Source organism: Chrysochloris asiatica, unplaced genomic scaffold (genome assembly GCF_000296735.1).
Source record: "Chrysochloris asiatica unplaced genomic scaffold, ChrAsi1.0 scaffold00005, whole genome shotgun sequence".
Lineage (NCBI taxonomy): Eukaryota > Metazoa > Chordata > Mammalia > Afrosoricida > Chrysochloridae > Chrysochloris > Chrysochloris asiatica.
Window position 1 is genome coordinate 42322266 of NW_006408523.1, and position 16453 is coordinate 42338718.

The window sequence follows — 16453 nt, forward strand, 5'->3', positions numbered from 1 at the left end:
CTCACTTGGGGGGGGGGTGTCTTCCTCTTTTTCACCAATACTCTACTTTGTCAAGCATGATGTCCTTCTCCAGGACCGGTCCTTCCTGATAACATGTCTAAAACATGAAGGATGAAGTCTCATCATCCTCACTTTTAAGGAGCTTTCTGGCTGTAATTCTTCCAAGAAAGATTTCTTTATACTTCTGGCAGTCCATGGTACTTTAAAAATTCTTTGCCAACACCACCACTTAAATGCATCAATTCTGCAGTCTTCTATATTCAATGCCTACTTTCCATATGCATCTGAGGTGACTAAAAATACTGTGGCTTGGATCAGTCACAACTCAGTCCTCAAAGTGAAATCCTTGCTCTTCGAACACTTGAAAGAGGTCTTTTGCATGACATTTGTCTAACACAATTTGCCCTTTGATTTCTTGACTGCTGCTTCCATGAGCATTGATTGTGAATCCATGTAAAATGAAGTCTTTGGCAACTTCAATCTTTTCTCCTTTTATCATGATGCTATTTATTGGTCCATTGTGAGGATTTTTGTTTTCTTTACATTGAGGTGCAATCCACATTGAAAGGTGGAGCCTTTGATCTTTCTTTATCAGTAAGTACTTAAAGTCCTGACCCAATGGAATACATAGGAATAAAAAATTGACTGCATTTATGGAAAAGCTGATAGAGAACCTCAATATCATTAGGATTAAATATTTTTTACCAACCTGTGGCATACAGATGACACAACTTTGTTGAAAGTGAAGAGGACTTGAAGCGTTAACTGATTGAGATCAAAGATTACAGTTTGGTTCACACCTTAACATAAAGAAAATAAAAATCCTCACAAATAGACCAATAAGAAACATCATTGAGAAAATACTGAAGTTGTCAAAGATTTCCTTTTACTTGGCTTTGCAATCAGTGCCTGCGGAAGCAGCAGTGAAGAAGTCAAATGACTTACTGCATTGGTCACATCTGCTGCAAAAGACCTCTATGAAGTGTTAAAAAGCAAAGATAAGACTTTGAATATTAAGGTGTGCCTAATCCAAGTCATGGTATTTTCAATTGCCTCATGTGCATGGGAAACTGGATAATGAATAAGGAATACTGAAGAAGAATTGATGACTTTGAATTATGGGATTGATGAAGAATATTGAATACATTGACAGAAGTACACACAGCCAGAGTACGTACTTCTGAGAAGCAAGGATGGTGAATGTTCTCAAGTGTTTTGGACATGTTATCAGTAGGAACCAATTCCTGAAGAAGGACACCATGCTTGGTAAAGTAGAGGGTCAGAGGGAAGAAGGAGACCCTCAATGAGATACATTGATACAGTGACTGCAGCGATGGGCTGAAACATAACCAGGATTGTGAGGCTAGTGCAGAACCACGCACTGTTTTCTTCCATTGTACATGGAGTTGGTGTGGGTTCTAATTGACTGAATGGCACCTAGCAATAATAACGTAGAGGAAGTAGAGTCCCAGCGGTGTACAAATGGTTAAGGAACGTGGCTGCTAATGGAAAGGGTGCAGGTTCAAGTCTACCCAGGAAAAGTCTGGTGATCTACATTTGAAAAATTGGCTATTGAAAACCCTCCACACAGCCTAAGTCAGAATCAACTCCATGTCAATTATGTAATGGAGGATGTACAAGATAAATTTAGATAATTGAGGAGTCCTAGTGTGGTGCTGTGGGATAAAGCACTGGACCGCTAGGTCGCTTTGAAACACAAGCTCGGCGGTTCAAACTCACCAGCTACTTCTTGAATACCCCATACAGGGTTGCTATAAGCACTTAACAACAACAACAACAACAAGGTGGCACCAGATTGAAGAAGACAGTAAAAGATTGGTAGGAGAGTTGAATTTGAAGTAGTAAACAAGTATGAAACAGCAAAGATTTTTGAAGAGAAGAATACTATGATATTTTTAGAGTATAAATGCGATGACAATTGATAAGATGTGCTATATTACCAAGAATTTAAGGGAGATGACTTTCAGGAGGCTGTTTAGGCATTCAGCATAAAATACAGATTCGTAACTCTCACCCAGTCATTAAATCAGAATATCTGGGGTAATGGCTGGGACTGTTTATTTTTGGAAGGTTCTTTGGGTACAATGCCTAAATGATTGCTGATCTGCTATTTTCTTACTTAGACAGTTGCAAATCAAAAATATTTTATAGCACCACAAAGCATTTCCCTTTGTGGATTGTGGTCAGTTCTCTTAATTGGAGTAAGAGAGAGGAGCGGAGAGTAGTAGAAAACTTTGTATTTTAGTTTACATTAGATTATGGTCTATTGTTGATAATATAGTTTTCCCCTTTGCTTTCATTTAGTTATTTAGCTATTTACATGCTTATTTTAAATAATGTAATAAACACTTGTAAATGGAATCCAAAACTAAAGCTGAGACCCTGTTAGTAAACTTAATCTAGCTGGATCCCCACCTCCTTCCCAATTACCTTGTCCTGATGTTTACCCACCAGAGACAGGTAGCCATCATGCTGAACCCTGTTTTCATCATTTCGTGAATTTTCCTTTTTCGATAGCTTATTACATGTATGTGAACTTTCCAAGATGCATATACATTTTTATTCTAATTGTTTCTGACTTCTTTCATGCTGTTGGGTGAAGTTCTGGTGTGAAGTACTGTAGAATAAGCACTGGACTGCTAACCACAAGGTCAGCAGTTAAAACCCACCAGCCACTCCTTGGAAACCTTACAAGGGTAGCTATGAGTCAGAACCAACTTGACAGTACTTAATAACAACAATGACACACTGTTGTAGTTCGTGTGAGTGAGCTTTTGCATTAACCATGGTGATGGGGCACCAAAACCTAGGCTCAACTTGTCAATTGCCCTAAAAAGCAGCTGAATGGTATTAAGTGTCTTCCGCAGCCAGTTCTCCTCAGGGCAGGAAGAGAGGAATCATACCCTGGGGTGCCTTTTAGGAAAAGCCAATGGAATTTCCCTTTCCTCAACAAGAGGAACTCAAAGAGGGCAAGAGTTTCTGCCCTTTCAATGCCAGTAAACTGTGGCTGCCTGATATTAATGAAGCTGAATGTAGAAGTGAGTGTTAAAAGTGCACACTGGTGAATTCACTCTGATATCAACAATTAACTATACATTTAGGTTGTTTTTCTCATGCTTTATGATGTATAAGGAGCTCTGGTATCGTAGTGGTTACGAATCAGGCTGTAAGCCTTAGAGTCAGCCATTTGAAACTACCAGCTGTTCCGTGGGAGAAAGATGAGGCTTTCTGTTCCAGTAAAACTTTCCAGCCTCCGAAACCTTGTACAGGGTTGCTATGAGTCGGAATAGACTCCACGTACATAACCACCACCACCACCATATGATGTATAGGAGTTCTGGTGTGGGCGCTGTAGGATAAGCATTGGAGCACAAGGTTGGTTTGAACCTCAAAGTCCTGGTTCAAACTCACCAGCTGCACCTCAGAAACCCTATACAGGGTCACTATGGGTTGGAATTGTCTCGATGGCACTTAACAACAACAATCTATATATAAAGGGTCCTGATAGTATAATGAGTTAAAAGTTGGGCTGCTAACCGCAAGGTCAGCAGTTTGAATTTAGCAGGTGCTTTGTGGGAGAAAGGTGAGGCTTTCTGCTCCCATAAAGATTTACAGCTTCGGAAACCCTAGTGATGATCGCTATGAGTCGGAACCGGCTAGATAGGACACCACCACCACCACCGAATATATGTCTATGCATCTACTATATCACACTTTTGTGTCACATATTATTTCATACATTATATGACTAGTTCAAACATGAGGATTATAGTCATAGGTTCTGTGAGTGGTGGTGGTTATTGTGCCATGCAGTCAGTTCTGACTAACAGCAACCCTGCATAGGGTTCCTGAGGCTATAAATCTTTACAGGAGCAGAAAGCTTCATCTTTGTCTCATGGAAAAACTGGTAGTTTTGAACTGCTGACCTTGAGTAGACTTGCTAAATTTACATCCTGGTCTCATTCCTTTTGAGTTTTAAAAGGCTTGATTAATTTTGATTCCATGAAGATGGAATAATCCCACCTCTCCTAGGTAATTTTCTTTACAATTTAAAATCCTTGGTCATAGTCATAATACATACAACAAACCAGCATAGGAAGTCTCTGAAAGGGGAAATAGGAGCAAGATAGATAGATTGCCTAGGACCTTTGGACTTGAGAAACAGCATAGTAGAACCTCCTCTGAATTTCCTGATTGCTTTCTATATACCCCAGAGAGAGTGAGTCAGAAGCTGCTATCAGAACCACCCACAGGCAGATATGAAACACTCCAAGACAAAGTCTGTTCCTGTTCCCTTGAGACAAAAGACTGGGAAGCACCCTATTGTATGCCACACACCACTAAAAAAACACTCCATGCCTACTCCTTTTGCTAGGCAGCACACTAGGATAACCCATAGGGTAGTGTCAGTAGGGCTGAGTAGGAAGCGAATCTTTTATCGTACACCTGCCAAAAGTGCTCCCATTCCCCCCTGAGTAGAGTTGACAGGACCAAGCGGGCAGTTAATGTTCTATGCCCCGCCCAGTGGAACCACACAGTACATTTCTCTATCTAGGTTAGAGCCAATGGGGTTTGATGTCTACCTGAGTCTCTACTTTCACCCAGAGGAAATGAGATGGGGAGTGAGACATTCAATGTCAGGGCTAGGCAGCGCTTGGCTTTTCCCCCATCCCTGGTATCAGTGGGGCCCAGAGGGGAGCTGAGCTTTCAGCTCTTTCCTTCAGCAACAAGGCAGAAAAATGTGATGGGGAGAATGGTTATTTTGTCCTCTGTTTTACTTGTCCCTGGTAGCAGCTGGGGCGCACCCAGGTGTAAATTGATGTCTCACTTTTGCCCCCAAATGTGAACGAGGCCAATGAGCAATTGAATATATACAAGGGACTTCAAAAATTCATGGAAAATTGAATGGAAGGAAAATGGAATTTTTTTCACCAACTTTTGGAAGCCCCCTCAAATATCTATTAACCTTAGCACTATATCTCAACAGAATCACCTTACTAAAAAAATGAAAATGACATAGGATCAAATCTCATAATAAAAGATCCAAAATCAATGACAATGAAAATCAGAGCACGAGTGAGAAATGATAATCACACAGATAAAAATAAAACCTTGAAATTGTCTGACAAGAAAGTTACAGCAGCCATGATAAAAATGTTTCAACAAGCAGTTATGAACTTTCTTGAAACAAACTAAAAATTCGAAAATGTCTGCAAGGATTTTTTTTTTTTTTTTTACTTTTTCTGTAACTCTGTCCTCTTTGAAGCTATGGAAATGCCTTGCTTATAAAAAGGAACCAAATTGGAATTATAGAGAAGAAACAGCAAAACTAAGGACTCACTGGATGGGCTTCATAATAGAGGAGTGTTGACGGATGGTAGTACTAGTGAACTTGAGGGCAGATCGATAGAATTTACCCAATATGAACAGCAGAGAGAAAATAGACCAGGAAACTAAAAGACCATGGACACATTTCTTAAACTATCTGGTTTTCACTTCCCTCATATTTAAGATGAGGCTCATGATAGTAGCTACATCAAAGGAGTGTTGGGACAATTGAGATGTGTGTAGAGGGCTTGTTTGTCATAGTGCAAGACCAATTTTACATTAGCTATCATTATAATCATCCTGAGTAGAAAGTCATGTGACTGCATCTCTTTGTACAGTTAATTCAATTCAATGTAATTCAATTCAGTCACCATTTATTGATCACCTACTATACAGCAATGAGAAGTTGCATTAGGCTCCATGGTCTAATAGAAAGGGCTTGAGTGAAAATGAAAAAAAGATGGGCATTTTATCCAGAATCTGCCACTATCAAGCTCAGTGATCTTGGGCATGATTTTGAGACTCCAATTTCTCATCTGTAGAAGGGAGGTTAAAACTCTCATATAAAGGGTTATGTATTAGATGGATTAAATAAGCATTTGACACATAGTAGGTTCTGACTTTAGCCTTAAAAATATTAATGTAATTCTCAGATGTTCTGCATTTTTATAAACCTAATTTTACAAAGAGTTCTCTTATTATCTTAACTATATAGTATAGCACCTACTGGATATAACAGTGTGTGTATTTATGAGTATTACCATTTTCTTAGAGATGATTTGTTGAGAAGAATAAAACTCTGGTTTAAATCTTATGTTTAAAATGACAAATATTTTAGTACCTTGGAATCTGTTTTTGTTTTTTGCATGTACTAAATAGAAATGTGAAATAGTTAAAATGTCTAATCAGATAATTTTCTGATTATATACATCCCATTTTCATTTTTCACTCCATTATTGGTTTTAACTCGGGTGCTGGTAGCGTAGTGGTTATGATTTCGGCTGGTAACCTCAAGGTCAGCAGTTTGAAATTACCAGCTGTTATCCAGGAGAAAGATGAGGCTTTCTGCTCTTGTAAAGATTTACAGCCTCGGAAACCTCATACAGGGTTTACTTCTTGGAAACCCTATATACAGCAGGGGTGGGGAACCATTTTTCTGTCAAAATTTATAACATCATTCACAGACCGTACTGAATTATCAATTTAAGAATAGCCTGCTATATTTGGTCAAACATTTGATTAACTCACCCCTAATGTGATGACCTGAGTCCTGGTGTGGCACTGTGAGTTAATACGCTGGACTGCGAAGTCGTTTGAACTGCATAGTTGGCGGTTCAAGCTCACCAGCTGTTCTTTGGAAACTCTATACAGGGTCACTATGTGTTGGAACCAACTAGATGGCAATTAACAATAACAGCAGTATGATGGTTGGAACTGAAGTAGCCTTGGCAGGGCCAGATCAAATAATTTCATGGGTTTTATATGGCCTGTGGACCAGATGTTCCCCACCCTTGCACAGGGTCACTATGAGTCAGAATCGACTTGATGGCACTTAACAATAACTACAGCATTCTTAAGGGCTGAGAGTAAGTGTTGAGGGAAAGATCAGTGGAGGTTGAGTAGAGGCTGTTTCTTGAAAAACCGTGCTTTAAATGCAGTATTGAAAGACGTCCTAGTCTTAGGTGGACAGGTGGCAGTTACTGCCTGCCATTCCTTGTTGGAGTAGCAGTGGGTTTAGAAATAGAAAGTTCTGGTAAGGAACTAATAGGGCATATTGTTGACATTCATTTTGTCTTCTTTGGATAACAAGGAGAGGAAAGCAGTGAAAGAACAGACTGGTTCTGTTGGATCAGGAAGACAGGCCCCAGGCTCTAGGGGATGAAGTGACGTGGCACTGCGTGTGGCTCTGTTGTAAGTGATGTTACAAGAAGCAAGTTGCTGTGCTAATGACCTCTTATGTTTCTTTACTTTCTTCTTCTGAGCTATGGACATACTGCAACTCTTTGGTTTAATTAAAGCATTGGGCTGTTAGCAACAGCTCCTACATATGCTTAAGTGTATCCACATGCACACATACACCTCACACTCATGTTCACATACATACTTACATGCACAGCTGTACATACACACATATGTACAACTCAGACATACACTCACATACACTCTCACAGGAACTCCCACAAGTTCATACATATAAAGCACATGTACTACTCATATAAACACACTGACAGCCACAACACACTCACATACACTTATGCATAAACTTAGGTACACTTACACACAAACACATACCTCACACACTCACACACATATGATATATATACATTCATTTGCACAATCTCACACATAACACACAATACATGCACATTCATACAGACAGAAACATATTACACAGAGACCAGAATTTCACACCCTAGTCACACTTCATATGTGATATGCATAAACACACCTGAGCAAGCACATTTTGCACACATTCCAACATCTCCATTTTCATCTTAAGACATAAAATCTCTTTAGTGGGAGTGTTCACAAAAGAAGCTAAAAAATAGCCAGTGGCTATTCTGGAGAAAGATGTGGCGATCTGCTTCTTGACTGTAAAACCCTATGGGGCAGTTCTACTCTGTTGCGCGGGGCCACTATGAATGGAAGTCCACTCCATGGCACCTAACAATGAAAACAAGCTAAAAATAGTCTGATAATAGTCTATTACTTAGTTAAGAATGCATTTCTAAAAACAGTAACAAAAACATTTAATGAATGACCTTTTGTGTGTGTGTGTGTGATTTCTCAAAAAAAATTTTTTTTCAGGGAAAAAAGCACCAGATTTTATATTATTCCTTGCTTGTTTTGGGTCATGGTCATACCTTTTAATGACAGAAAGTCTGGCTATAGACCATCTTGAAATATTTAAGTGTGCTTTGTTTATCATATCCTTTCTGTGTTCTCAGCATTTTCAATTTCGTTCTATTTTCTGGAACAGCCATTTATTTTACAATTGGTTTTGTAGGTTGTTTTCCTCAGAATTGTCTTTTTTGTAGTGGTTTAAATTAATCTCCTAAGGCTTTGGGGTTTTTATCCTTGATCTTTGGAATCTCTGAGACCTTTTTCTTAAAATCAATTACTTTCATTTCATACTCTCTCACCTCTGCTTGTTCTTATAGAAACATTCTTTTTTTCCTTATTTTGATATTGCCTTTAATATTACTGCCGACTGTTTCTTCATTCTCACTGTGAATAGCTTGCACAGGCAGACAGAGAACTGAAACCTGACAAAGAGTCCAACATAATTTGCACAAGGTCCCAAATACACATTTATCATGCTGGGCACCTAATGGTTGTCTCTATCACGAAAGCAATAAAGGGAGAATACGGAGCAGATATATTGGTGCTGAGGATGGCTTCGTAAGAGATTATAAATAAATAAAGTATTTCTGAAATGCATAAACACCACCTGAGTTTCCATCTTACCAGTGACAATTGGGAGTCATAACAGTAACCAAGAATTACTTCTTTATGGGTTTCTTGGCTTTTAGATAGGTAATGAAGGGTCTGTAATGTAGATGGGAGCCATTGGCTGCAGAATGAGAAAACAGGGACTAATAATGGCAGCAAAACAAGTAATATACCTCATCTCTGACCCAGCATACGATTATTCAGAATGAGAAAGTACTTGGGTAACAAGGTCTATTTAGCCTATTCCTGAGTCTGTTAACCTAGTTTACTAATTTTAGACTAGAAAAGTGGGTAAATGGGTCCAAGAGGGTCACCCTGTGCTTTTCAGGAGATCTGGGGAGGGCATCCTACCGGCTCTCTATCCTCCAGTTACAGGTTGCAACAAGAAGCCAATTCTTAGGTGCTCAACCAACCTGGATGACCTTGTTCCACTGAAGGCAACTAGCCCAGCCTTGCTGTGTTTTTAACTCAATTTTTATTCTTTTCCTTGGCGTTAGTGTTGTTGGCAGTTGTGGTAGAAATAACGACAGAAGCCATTTCCTTACAGTGTTATGAAAAGCTCTCCCATGTGTATCATATTAACCGCTCTAACCTGTGAAATGGAGTCTCTAGGGTACAAATGGGTAACATATTCATGTGTTAACCAAACTGGTGGGAGGTCTATGAACACCTAGAGGGACGTTGGAGAAAGGTCTGGTGATCTCCTTCTAAAACATCAGCCACTCTGACACACACACACGCCATCACTATGACTTGGAATACACTTGATGAAAATACTTTTTTATTTGTTTGTTTCTTTCTTTTTTAAATCTTGTGAGGTAGCTTAAATTACCTTTTCAATTGTATCAATGAACAAATGACCTCAGAACAGTCAGATGGCTCATTCAAGAACCACGGTCTTTCCACTCAGAGTGGAGACTTGTATTGAATATCCCTGTTGTGAGACACCGTCAACTCTGCAAGGTTGTTATAAAAGGAGACTAATCTACTAAATGAGATTCCTCCCTAAATATCATGTCCTTTCAATAAGAGACAGAACACATGTTAGCATACGGGAAGTTGCTGTTAAGTACGGTGGAGTCGGTTCCGACTCATAGTGACCCTACACCCCTACACAGGGTTTCTGAGGCTGCAAATCTTTAGGAGCAGAAAGTCTCATCTTTCTCCCGTGGAACAGCTGGTAGTTTTGAACTGCTGACCTTGAGGTTAGCAGCCTGATTCGTAGTTCTTATTAAAAAAGGAAGTAGACAGCAAACAACCTTCTGGTTCAAAAGTTGTACAAGTGAAGATAGAAATTTTTTTTCCCATTATAATAGCCATCTTTATTTGTAAAAATCCAGATATAAAATGTATTCTTTCAGCCTTTCTGGGTTTTCCTTTTTACAAAAACAAAGAGGCACATAAAAACTTTCCCCTTGCTTTCATTTCCATAGACAGATGTTTTTCAGGCATCCCCAACCCCCCAACCCCCCCAGCCCAACCCCGGTTATAGCTACATGCTTCATTCCAAGACGTCTCTTTATATTCACATGCTTCGGTGCTCTCCTACCAGGGTAGAGTTCCAAATTCCAAGACTGAAGAACACAAAGGAGGGTGGGGTGGGTGATGGATGTAAAGTGTATGGCATGGTGCTCCACAGCGGCGTGTAGGACAGGGGACTAGTAGTAGGTTTCCTTCACCCAGCCTCCAGGGCTTCGCCTAATGATGAGTTTTCTGACTTCGTCATACACAAAGATGAGAAGAGAGTAGGGGAAGGCACAAAACCACCAGGTAGGTTTGAGGGATACATCCTCAGGGCTACACCCATGCCAGGGCAGTACGAAAGGAAAGCAGCAAGGGCAGTCTCTTCAAAGAGGCCAAATATTAAGATCTTGTTCTTCATTCCCTGGTGGAAGACTGAATTCCTCCTGGTCTTGCAGATGACCAAATCAGCCCATTGTACCACCACGATGCTGACAAATAAGGCAGTGTGGCAGGTGAACTCCACGGTTTTTCTCTGTTCATAAGTCCACTGCTGACTGTAGCTGTCCTCTACGTCATTGACCCAGCGGTCATCCCAGTCCACTCGGATGCCCAGTAGGTATATGGGCAGGAAGCCGTTCTTAGCCAGAATCACAAAATAAGTGAAGAAGCTGCCCAGGGCCTGAATCATACCAATCTGCCCATAGGCCATACTGACCAGCCGCTCATTCACAAGCTTGTCTGTCCTGGGATTTCTGGGCTGCCTTTTCATGATGTCACTCTCAGCTTGCTCATAAGCCAGAGAGATGTCAGGAAACATGTCCCAGTGGTAGTGGAATGTTTGCAATAATAAATATCAAGAAAAGGGTGATCTCTGGAATATTACTGGTTAGGGTGTAAGCAATGGATTTCTTCAAGTTATCAAAGATCAGACGACCTTCTTCTACTCAGTCACAATTGAGGCAGATGTAGATGAGTGACTTAAAAAAGGACAGTCACAAGACGAGTCAATCCTAGTGGCTTCTGGAAGCTGTACTGAGGGAGACACAGGACTTTTCCACCCCTGCCTTCTACCTTACATTGTGTGTGTTGTTGTTGTTATGTGCCGTGGAGTCAGTTCCGACTCTTAGCCACCCTGCATAGGGTTTCCGAGGCTGTGAATCTTTATGGGAGTATAAAGCCTCATCTTTCTCCCATGGAACAGCTGGTAGTTTCGAACTGCTGACCATAAGATTAGCAGCCCGGTTTGTAACCACTATGCTACCAGAACTCCTGGGGCCTACCTCTTGCTGGTTCTCCATGACCAGATAAGCCTAGTGAAGAGGGTTGAACACTTAGCTACACATACTTCCACCCAGTACCATTGCTGACAGACTACAAGATGGCTTGCTTGGCAATTTTCATACACTAAAGATCACAAACATCAGAGGGTGGGGATGGTGGAGGCCTCCTAAGGCTTGTTGCTAAGGTGATGGGTTGGTGACTTCCAACGTAATTGCACATGTTTAACTTTGCCTGCCTGTTTTAGAAAAACAAAGAGCACCTTAATTGCTCAGACTATTTTCAGAAATCAGAGACAAAAGGTCAAACTTAGTTCTTTGCCCCATACATGTGGCTCCTCAGCATTTACCTTGCCCTAGAATGAAGTATTTCAGAGCCAGTGCAAGACCCTACGACCACGCTCTCTCTTTCTGTTCCTTGTCACAGTGACCTGGAAGCCACATCTTGGAATGTTGGAGCCACTAGATGCAACTGGATTCTCACTCCTGCATAAACAGACCTCCTGTGACTTTGTCCAAACAAGAAATAAACCTTTGACATGGTTAGTCCTAAAATTTTGGGGTAAATTGAATTGCTGCAGACTTGCCTATCCACTATGTTGCTGTTGTTAGATACCATTGCGTCAGGTCTGACAGAGGGACCCCATGTACAATGGAATGTAACTCCGTCCAGTCTCACATCACCTTCCCAATTACTGCTACATTGAGCCCATTGTTCCTGCAACTGTGCCAATCCAGCTCACTGATACCAAAACGATGACTATTTTTATGTTGTTAAGTGCTGTTGAATCAGTTCTGACTCATAGCAACCCTGTATAGTGTTTCCAAGGAGCAGCTGAAGGGTTTGAACCACCAATCTTGTGGTTACAGACCAGTGCTTATTCTTCAGCACCACACCAAGATATGTAGACATTTAAAGATTAAAAGGCACATTTTAGTGGATATAAAGTTTAATGTCTATAAGAATTGTGAGAGTTCAATATTGTTTGTATTACTACCTAATATGTATAATATCAATAATGATGTATTCGGATTGTTTTGTTTTCTTTTAGAACCATATCTCTTATTCGTAGTATTTTTCTTAACTGGAATTTTATATGTATTTATATAATTCTTTGATCATTTTCTGTTTAGAGTTCAATCTCCATGAGGATACTATAATACTGAGTTTGAAGAAGGCAATTAATATTTATTTATTGAATTCAGTGGGGAAAAAAAGGCTACTGGTATCAGCAGATGAGTGTATTTCATCTTTGTAGGTAAGCCACAAAAGACTGCTTTGAACCAGGAGACTCACTTGTGTGCTTTGAGTGATCCACCGCATTTGTCAAAGAGAGCCTGATGATCTCATCATCTTCATGAAAGAATTATGTCTGCCTCTGGGATGGGAGAGGCCATGTCTGTGACTTAGGATATCCACCCTCTGGCTGTTTTGATATGGGAAACATTGGCTTCCAAGTCTTGGTGTTTTCATGTTAAAAATGATAAGCAGCCTTAATGCCCAGTGTACTAATCAGTCCCAATGGCAGCTACTCTGAGGACAATGACAATTTCATTGTATTTAATGCTTTGCAACTACAGAGAAAAATCCAGGAGCACATTGGATGTGATGATGTCACTGCTGTTTGAACATTTCGATTCTGAACATGTGACACTGTAGATATTAATTCCAGACATTTGTTGTTGTTAAGTGTCATCACGTCAGTTCTCACCCACAGTGACCCAGTATAGGGTTATTAGAACAGGTGCTGGTTTGGAGTTGTTTACAGGATTCGTGACACTCAATGGAATTCTCCATTCAAAATGCAGTTGCTTACACAAGAAAGAAGTCCTGAGGTGGTGCTGTGGGTTAATGCGCTGGACTGCCAGGTTGTTTGAACTGTAGTGTTGGCAGTTCAAGTTCACCAGCTGCTCCTTGGAAACACTATACAGGGTCGCTTGACAAAACTGACTCAACGGCACCTAACAACAATGACAACACAAAAAAAGAACCAATTTTTTTTCTTGGGATGTTGGGTTTATGCTAGCAAGCCTTTTTTTGTTTTGATTTTTTAGCTTGGTCTTCTTGGTAACCTATACAGGTAGTTCCTGCCTTCTTTTGTGGCCCCGTGACAACTCCACCATAAATTGGTTCTGACCTAAGTCAACTACTTCATATTAAAAAATATAAACTTGCCTTTCATAATCAATCTTTATAAATCATAACAAGTGAGCATCTGAGAATGATATCAGCATGTCACACAATGCAGCATTATGTTGTTGTTGTTATTGTTGTTAAGTGCCTTGAGTCAGTTCCAATTCATGGTATAGGGTTTCTGAGGAGCGGCTGGTGAGCTTGAACCACCGATCTTGCAGTTCAAACTGACCTTGCAGTCCAGTGCATTAACCTGCAGCACAACACCAAGACTCCAGTATTATAAGTAGTAGATATTACAAATAATAAGATGAGCAAGTAAAGAAACAAACAACAGTTGTGATAGTTAAGGTTGTGTATCACCTCGGCTGGATCATGATTCTCAGTGGTTTGGTTCTGTAATGATGAAATCATTCCCCATGACAGGATTTGATATAATGTGATTCCCTCCATGATGAGATCTACTATGAGCAGCCAATCAATTGAGAAGGAGTTTCCTTGGGGTGTAGCGTATATCCAAGATATTTGGACACTCTGGCTAAGCGGTCTGGACTTTTGCTTGATCTGGATCCTGCATCTGGCTCTTTATCTGTTCTCTTACCTTCTAGTCATTGGACCTGAGCTGGTGGCCTGCTGTCTGACCTAGTAATTTTAGATTCATCAGCTCTTGCAGCTAAGTGAGTCAGGAGAAGCCTTCAACCATAGACTTGGGACTTGCCAGTTTCTATAACAGTGTGAGACTTTTCCTTGAGATAAATATCTACTTACCTATATACACTTCACTGGTTTTGCTTCTTTAGAGCATCTAGTCTAAGACACAGATAGTTTTAAGTGCGGTTCATTAGAACTTGAATACGTAATATGTCGTAAACTGGGGACTACCTGTAGTTATTTCTGTGACAAGTAATGGAAGCTGGTATGCTGAGAAGAAAAGTGTAGCCTTTGGTCATGAAAGTGAGTGAAGCTAACTGACAATGGCCTGGGTAAGAACCATGGGTCTAGTCTTAGTAAACAAAGCACTAATTATGGAAGCTGAAGAACACTAACTTTAAAGTGGACTCTTGGAACCAAGTTGCACAGGGATGGAATGCAAAACTCAGATTCAGTATACTTCTCTGGATTCAATTAGCAGCATAAATCTTGCTCAACTATAAAAATCTGGCCACCATGGGCTTCAGAAAACCCATAATTTGGTAACTTAATCACCCAATGTAACCAAGAAACTGCAACAGTGCTTTGCTTATTAGGGCATAGTTTCTCTCATGTAGGCCTGTGAAGAGGGTGTACAGTAACAAGATGTCAAAACAATTACTGCACTGTGAGCTGAAGGAGGGCAGTGTGCTCAAAGCAGACAGAAGAAACAGTCAAAGACTTGTCCATGAGTCCTGTGACAGTGAGGAGCCTGCGCTTCCAGACACACCCGGCTGACTTGTCATTTGAGAGGGGCTGTCAAATAAATGTGTTTTACTTGGCCACAATCCCAGGGGCTAGTGTCTTTTATGTCAAATCAGGCCAGACATCTGGAAAGAAAAAAGCATATAGGTATAAAAATTGATCTTTTAAATCTGTATGGTAAACCAAGAATAGTCACTCTTGGCCACGTACAGATAGATCTTTCATCTCGGATGATCTAGGTCCTTGTGCCTCATGAGATCCTGCCTGCAAAACTCCTTCAGCTCTGACCATGCAAATGTTTTATTTAGCCTTTTTTCTGGTTTCTTTCATAATTTTATGAGTAATTATCCTTTCAATTGAAGTTGTAACATGTGTCACAGATAGGTATATGTTGTTGTTAAGTGTCATTGAGTCAGTTCTGACTCATAGCAACCCTGTATAGAGTTTCCAAGGAGTGACTGGTGGGTTTGAACTGCCCACTTTGTGGTTAGCAATCCAGCGCTTATCCTACAGAGCCAGTCCAGGACTCCAGACAGGTACATAGTAAAGAACAACTGTAGTGAATTATTACAAAAAAGGAAAAGATGTATTCCGATATTTCCAAAGTTGTCAGCAGCAGAAGGCCTTTCCTGCGTGTATGTTGCAGAACTTTTCTCAGTGTGCACGATAAGGAAATAGTTAGACAGGGATCCTTTAAAATTCATGTGAATTGTGAAATAAATTCTGAATGAGAGAGGTGAACCAAGTGAGACGGGATGTCAGTGGATTAGGCAATGAGATGGGTAGATGAGCTGACACTGCCTCGCAGTCTGTTTCCTCTAGATCTCCACAGTAGGGGTTACATAAGCAAAGGATTCTTTGAAGAAGTTTTATTTTGTTGTACTGTTTTCTCTTCTTTCCTTTTCTTAAAATTCTTTTAAAAGAAGCCAGAGAAGCAACATGAAAAGCATTCAGAATAATGCAAATGTACCCTCAAATGTTTATAAATGCGAACAGCTTTTTTCCCCTTTGTTGAAAAAAATTGAATTTCTTGTACTATGGAAATTCTTATTTTTTGGTAGTTTGTGCAGCAGCACTCACAGAAATCACATTTTATACCTGCTTGGCTATTCCTTAAAATAAGCCCATGACAATTCTTTCAAACATTTCCCTTTGAAGAGTCTTTCTGTGTTTAGTCTCACGGAAGGAAACTGGGTACTCCACAGAGCTCTTTAAAGGAAGAAAACATTACACAAATAGCAGGTATGGTTAAATCAACCTATTTCCCCACTCCGTGAAGCAGTAAACAAGTTTTCTTAAAAACCATTGGCAGAAAGTGTTTCTAGATTTAGAGGTGTTTGAAAATGGAGGAGGGGCAATAGCCTGTCTCATCAGTCTGAGC

At 40.2% G+C, this 16453-nt stretch overlaps 1 pseudogene; it reads right to left on the reverse strand.

The window, feature by feature from the left end:
- Positions 1-10460: 10460 nt before the first annotated feature.
- Positions 10461-11627, reverse strand: LOC102817172 (annotated as a pseudogene).
- Positions 11628-16453: the final 4826 nt, after the last annotated feature.